Source organism: Scylla paramamosain, chromosome 2, assembly GCF_035594125.1.
Source record: "Scylla paramamosain isolate STU-SP2022 chromosome 2, ASM3559412v1, whole genome shotgun sequence".
Lineage (NCBI taxonomy): Eukaryota > Metazoa > Arthropoda > Malacostraca > Decapoda > Portunidae > Scylla > Scylla paramamosain.
The window spans coordinates 9452634-9460000 of record NC_087152.1 but is presented as its reverse complement, the minus strand read 5'-3'; the positions used below and the strand labels follow the sequence as shown (position 1 = coordinate 9460000).

General features: G+C 41.6%; 1 long non-coding RNA gene across 1 annotated transcript; it reads right to left on the bottom strand.

Moving 5' to 3' along the window:
- Positions 1-2001: 2001 nt before the first annotated feature.
- Positions 2002-3427, bottom strand: LOC135106472 (uncharacterized). The gene is made up of 2 exons (XR_010271331.1): positions 3052-3427; positions 2002-2906 (listed from the first exon to the last, which is right to left on the bottom strand). It is a non-coding gene; the product is annotated as an uncharacterized LOC135106472 (long non-coding RNA).
- Between the last annotated feature and the right edge of the window lie 3940 nt (positions 3428-7367).

Below are 7367 nucleotides of genomic sequence, written 5' to 3'. Positions count from 1 at the left end.
ACCCGCCACGAAGCAATTTAGGGCTCCACCATCAACACCACCTCAACACCTTCCAAATCCAAGTTACCTCTTCTCTCATCACCACCACCACCACCACCATCACCGCCACGCCCTACCTACGTACACGAACACGTCCACTTACTTTACCAATCAAGGTGTCTCTCTCTCTCTCTCTCTCTCTCTCTCTCTCTCTCTCTCTCTCTCTCTCTCTCTCTCTCTCTCTCTCTCTCTCTCTCTCTCTCTCAAGACACTAAGGAGTACAGGGGAATGACAAGTACAGGAAGACCTGTTGGTATTTATAAAAATGTTTGTAATAATTTACACTATTTAATGTAAAATAAGAAATGTAGTTACCGATAGTAAAGGCAGAGACTCCTCCTCCTCCTCCTCCTCCTCCTCCTCCTCCTCCTCCTCCTCCTCCTCCTCCTCCTCCTCCTCCTCCTCTTCCGTCTTTGCTGTCCATGTCTCTTACTTTATATTAGTGTAGTAGACCTCGTGGGGAGTGTTGCTTTGTTCTTCCTTTATGATCTTTTGTGACCCCTCCTCCTCCTCCTTCTCCTCCTCCTCCTCCTCCTCCTCCTCCTCCTCCTCCTCCTCCTCCTCCTCCTCTACTACTATCAACAGAGGCAATATTTTCAAACGCCTTCTCTCTCATTTGGACAATTTTTCAAAGGCTCCAGAGATGATTAGTCGAATTGCCACACGTCCCAGTTCAGTTCAGCTTACACTAGAATCACGAGAACATCCAAGAAAACACAATTTCAACCACAGCCTGTTCAAATCAGCCTAGATAAGACACCGGAACGCTTCAGAGTGGGGTCTTTAACCTACACCACCATCACCACCACAGCCACCTTTCCCTCCTCCTCCTCCTCCTCCTCCTCCTCTTTATCCGTAGTCCTTCTTCCCCCTGCAACACCGCTAGATCAAGTCCTCCTGAGGTGAACTTTCTGACAGACCATTAAAAGTTGGCTGAGTTCTTGCTAGCCTTGTGCCGCCTATTACCGCCGCGCCGACTAAACCAACTTGGATATCTCAGAGAATCACACACACACACACACACACACACACACACACACACACACACACACACACACACACACACACACAGAGCTCTCTGAGAGAGAGAGAGAGAGAGAGAGAGAGAGAGAGAGAGAGAGAGAGAGAGAGAGAGAGAGAGAGAGAGAGAGAGAGAGAGAGAGAGAGAGAGAGAGAGAGAGAGAGAGAGATTATATACGCATCACACAGTCAGCAGTTTCATAGTCAACGTCTCGTAACAGAAGGAAACGAGACGCCAGACCGATAGACGCGACTAGAAAGAGAGGAAGAGATAGCCGAGAGCCTTGATGGTATCTCCTAATAGTCTCTCTCTCTCTCTCTCTCTCTCTCTCTCTCTCTCTCTCTCTCTCTCTCTCTCTCTCTCTCTCGTGTCTCGTCTTTTGAAGTTCACCATCGACCCGCGAAAATTGGAGAGGAACCAGAAACCGGCCTCTAATTGCCCTGATTATTTTGCTGTGGCGGGAAATGGCGTGAAAAGTGTATCCTGGCTCACTTGGCGGAGGCGGAACAGCCCCCATCACCCCTTTCCCTCATTCCCATCGCCTCATCAACCCCTCAACCCTTCTATGTCTTCACCCCTTCTATCTTACGTCTTTGTGAAATTTCTTTATACCTGAAATATTCATATTTACATGACGCTATGATTAAAAACATTAATAATTTATTTATCTATTTATTTATTTATTTATTTTTAAAGCATAAGAACACAAGAAATAATATTATGGCAGTTCTCGCATAAGACATACAAGCCTACGTATGTCCACTCATCCTCCCGATCCAGGAGTATCTAATCTTCTGGGCACTATCATTGGAATGCTGCTTCTATCCAGTCATTTACGAACATGAGCATATTGACGGGCAAGAAACATGCAAGGTACACTCAAAATATTCAAAGGTGTAAAGCTTCCTGTCCTTGTTTCATCATCAGCTGAATCTTCCACATTTTTCAAACAATCTCGTTTTTCACTTGCAATCGACGATTTTATATTCGGCTCAAAATTAAATGATGATTGAAAAGTTTCGGCCAAAATTTGTTGAGGGCCGTGACGGCCTTGGGCGCCGCACGGGGGGAGGAGGTGGCTGTCAGGTCGAGCCTGGGGCCCAAGGCACAGAGACCGGGCAGCAGGTCCTCCTTTTCCTTTGCGGCCTCAAGCTTCAATAGTAGTCGTCCACTTGCAGCGCCTCACACTAGGCAAGGAGTCGCTTTAAGCAAGAGACCAATGTCTACCATTCACCAGATGTTGCCCGGAGGGGGGACCCTTATGGGGAGATAAGGATTCCTCCTATAGAGTCTGATGAGTGGTGTGTACGGGTCCCTTGATTATGATGGCACCGGGCTGAACAACTCGCCATGAATGAGGATATGCTGCGCACCATGCACCAGCCACTGACAGTACGAGGGGTTCTTTAGGGGAGAAAAGGGCTCACTTCATGACAGTGGTTGGGGAGTGGTGTGTGGTGGGTCCTTGCTCATGGCGACCCGTGTGAGGCGCTGCAAGGTTGCCTCGTCACTGCCCTCACACATGGGACTGGGGTGGGCCCTTGGGGAGGAAGGGTTCGTCCCAGGACCAACGTAGGCAAGTAGAAAGTAATTTTGTTTCGCTATCGCCATCGACCGCTTGTTATCGTGGAATCGCATCGTGAAATCGTATCGTGAAAATCTATCGTGGAATCTTATCGTGGAATCGCATCGTTATCGTGGAATCGCATCGTTATCGTGGAAACTCGCATCGCATCGTTATCGTGGAGTCGCATCGTTATCGTGAAATCGCATCGTTATCGTGGAATCGCATCGTTATCGTGGAATCGCATCGTTATCGTGGAATCGCATCGTTATCGTGGAAACTCTCACCGCATCGTTATCGTGAAATCGCATCGTTATCGTGGAATCGTATCGTTATCGTGGAAAACTCGCATCGCATCATTATCGTGGAAAACTCGCATCGCATCATTATCGTGGAAAACTCGCATCGCATCGTTATCGTGGAAAACTCGCATCGCATCGTTATCGTGGAATCGCATCGTTATCGTGGCATCGTATCGTTATCGTGGAAAACTCGCATCGCATCGTTATCGTGGAAAACTCGCATCGCACCGTTATCGTGGAATCGCATCGTTATCGTGGCATCGCATCGTTATCGTGGAAAACTCGCATCGCACCGTTATCGTGGAATCGCATCGTTATCGTGGAAAACTCGCATCGCATCGTTATCGTGGAATCGCATCGTTATCGTGGAAAACTCGCATCGCACCGTTATCGTGGAAACTCGCATCGTTATCGTTATCGTGGAAAAGCGGAATCGTTATCATCGTTTGTTTCGTTATCTTTAATTATTTATCATTATTTAAATTTTCCTACCCATAAATCTTATATAATAAATCCAGTGCTACAAGTTCTCTCTCTCTCATATATATATATATATATATATATATATATATATATATATATATATATATATATATATATATATATATATATATATATATATATATATATATATATATATATATATATATATATATATAAAAGTCTAACAAGGCTCGATACTTTTAACACGCACCATAGAATTTTGGGAGATTAAGTACATCATTTTCAACATCAATATGAAATGGTGATAAAGTATCTTAATCTTTTATATCATTTGAAAGAAGCACTGAGAGTCTTTTCCGTGGCGTTGTTATATAATGGTAATATTCTTAATCCAAGTATTGCCTCTGCCTCTAAGTATGCTGACAGGTTTACTGAACATGATTTATGTTTACTGGCCAGTCTGTTTCCAGCTCTGCTCTCCTGGAAACACTTTACTTTTAACATGAATAAAGTCATAATAACAAGACTTCTATCGTCTATTTAATCCAATCTCTCTCTTTCCTAAGACATCTTTTCCCACGTTTATTTTTTTTTATTTATTTTGTTTTCATGGTCTTCTCCACCAGCATGGTCATACACATCGTCCTGACAGTCCTTTTCTTAGATCTGATCCACTTTGTGTACGACAGGTGTTAAACTGCATATATTTCGTATGTATGACTTAATGGGAAACGTCTGAAGGAGTTCTGTTTAAGGTTTGATGTGATCGAGATAGTGATCTGCAATCAAAACCAACTTTTATACACGATGACAGATCTGCGTGTCTTAAAAAAAAACAGCAACATCTGAAGTGTACTGTATAATATCCCGCCTGATTGAGTGCTGTTGTTAGATATCGTTTTTCTTCTGAATAATGTTGTTTTCAATCTTGCCATCCACTAAATTCAAGCTCAAGCCTGCATGACTTACTCTTAGCTCTTCCTCAACCACGATTTTATTTATTTTTTTATTTTATTTATATAGTCATTTATTTATTTATCTAAGTCTTTAAATTTAACTAGTCAGGGTATACCGCAAATCATCATGATTCTTAAGCTTCAACTTTATTACAGATTCATTAATGTTTATGTTTTACTATTTATTTATAGTTTTTTTTTTTTTTTTTTTTTTTTTGTTCCCAGGAAGTATTTATTGTTTCAGCCGATTTTGTTTACCTTTCTACTTGGTCTTATGCCATCTGAAGATCACGGTCATAACCATGCAGCTTCTCTCATAATACCTAATTTCAAAGGCCACACTGATAATATTCTCATTCCTAGAGGGTGTTTTCCCAATCGGTAATGAAAGATCTCTGTTAATATTTCACTGGAATCACAAAACTCTTATTGGTAACCAAAATAACCACTAGAACCTGTTACCAGTAGTCATAGAAAGCTACTGAAATGTTTGGAAACACTAGGAACCTTAGTCGATAGTAGGTAGGTAGGTATATTTCATCCAGGGACTGCCACGTGTAAGCCTGGTCGCTTCTTGCAGCTTCCCTTATTTTTTATGTAGTCTATGTCATCCTACTTCTCACACTGTAAATTCGATGGGGGGGGGAAAAAAGCCCCCTAAACAGCTCTTTAATGATCAACAGGTCTGCCGTGCTCCTTTGCGTCGTATTACTACATCCTTCATAAAAGACTCGGTAATCAAGTTGTAAGTCCCGAGTCACTAGGAAGCTTTTACAACAGGATAAGACGAATTTATGGATGAGAAGGATAAGTGAAAATGGGTGGATACGATTCATACAGTGAATGACACGTGTAGGCATGGCGGCTTCTTGCAGCTTCCCTTTTTTTATTTATTTATTTTATATATTCTTTAATGTATTTATGTTATTCATAGATTCATCTACTCTTCCTCCTCCCGATATACGTCAAGATAAACCAGGGACATCATTAAAAAACAATAATAAAAATAATAAAAAAAATGACAATATAAAAAAAAACAAGAGTTATGCAGCAATAAACGCAAGAAAAGAGAAAAGAAAGGAAAAGTGAAGGAAATCAGCAGAGAGAGAGAGAGAGAGAGAGAGAGGAAAAAAAAAACACAGGATTATAATTTTGCAGAAGATAATATCAAATCGTACTTGCAGTTAACAGCACAGGAGAAGTGTGGGTGAATCAAAGCGATGTGTAATAAAAGTGAAGATAAATGAATGCTGGTGCTCACGTCATAAAGTAAAATAAAGTCAAATAAATTCCACAAGGCAAGCTTAAATCAAGACAGAAAAAAATGAAAAAAAAATAATAATAAATCGGAGCTGGTACGGATATAATAAGATATAAAAATAATATTCAAGAAAAGAATAAAGTAAAAGAATAAATAATGCAGAGAGAGAGAGAGAGAGAGAGAGAGAGAGAGAGAGAGAGAGAGAGAGAGAGAGAGAGAGAGAGAGAGAGAGAGAGAGAGAGAGAGAATTAAGCCTCACAAGCATTTACCCGGCGAGCCTTCACAACTTTTGATGCACATCCTATTAACTATGTAAATGAAATCCCACGCTGCGTTAAGAATCCACCTATTCCTTACTAAATGCATAAAATTGCTGTCCATATAGGTACGTCAACCAGAACAATCCTTGACGTGAGCAAGAGAGAGAGAGAAAAGTAAAAAATGAATAAACGTGTACAAGAGATGCATAGAAGGATGGAGGACACACACACACACACACACACACACACACACACACACACACACACACACACACACACACACACACACACACACACCTGTTCTCTTAACTCGTCCTGACTGAAGGTAAGCCAGGGAGAGAGTGAGTTTTGTGCCTTATAAGTAAAAGCCTCGTCCTCTCTCACAACTGGCCTCCATCTCCACCCTTAAAACCTCTCTCTCTCTCTCTCTCTCTCTCTCTCTCTCTCTCTCTCTCTCTCTCTCTCTCTCTCTCTCTCTCTCTCTCTCTCTCTCTCCACTCCTGACAACGCATTTAACTTTTGCACCTTTCCACTCTTTCATCCCGTTTCAAAAAGTGATAATCTTTTAAGTTCAAGTCTAATTGCCTAAAATTTTAAGTATCCCTTGAAATTTTTCAGCCGCTTTCTTTCAACAGTGACAGGTGACCTCGTATTTCCACAGCCAGGAGTCGATCAATCAGTCAATCAGTCCATCAATTAATCAACCTCCCACCTACACCTGAACCTTCACTTTACCTGCCTCGCCCCCTCCCTGTGAACATTTCTTTTTTTATTGTTATTAAAATATTTCACGCATTCCCAATCATTCCTGATTTTCTGTTCCTCTTCATTCCTCGTGAAATTCCTCCTTTTTCATATTGCTGTTTTTATTCACGGCTTCAATGCATTTTTTTTTCCCTCACACTCACTGGTCTTCACCTCATTGCTTGCAGAGATGAGAGAGGAAAGGAAGGAGTGAGAGAGGGAGGGAGGGATGGAAAACGGGAGGTAGGATGGAAGGAAGAGATTTTCTCATTATTCTCATCCTAAAAACTGAAAAATAAAATTAATGAATAAACAAATAAAATAGGAAATATATGTAGACAGAGGCAGAGGTAAGTAATTACTCGCGAGAGAGAGAGAGAGAGAGAGAGAGAGAGAGAGAGAGAGAGAGAGAGAGAGAGAGAGAGAGAGAGAGAGAGAGAGAGAGAGAGAATGGTAGTGGTGGTTGCCTAGTTTGAAAAATTAAAAAGATAAAGAACAGGATCAATATTAGCATTTTCTTGTATATTTGAGGTGCTAAAAGTTAAGCAAACACACACACACACACACACACACACACACACACACACACACACACACACACACACACACCTGCAGCAGCGCGCGCGTCCCACTTTCACAATATTTCCACAGACCTGCATCGTTAACTCTTTCAAAATCCCTCTGATGCACAACCCGACAAACTCGCGCGCCGGCACACATAAACATCCACAAATCATAAAATATAGCCAGCTTAGAATAAAACCCACGCACACCTA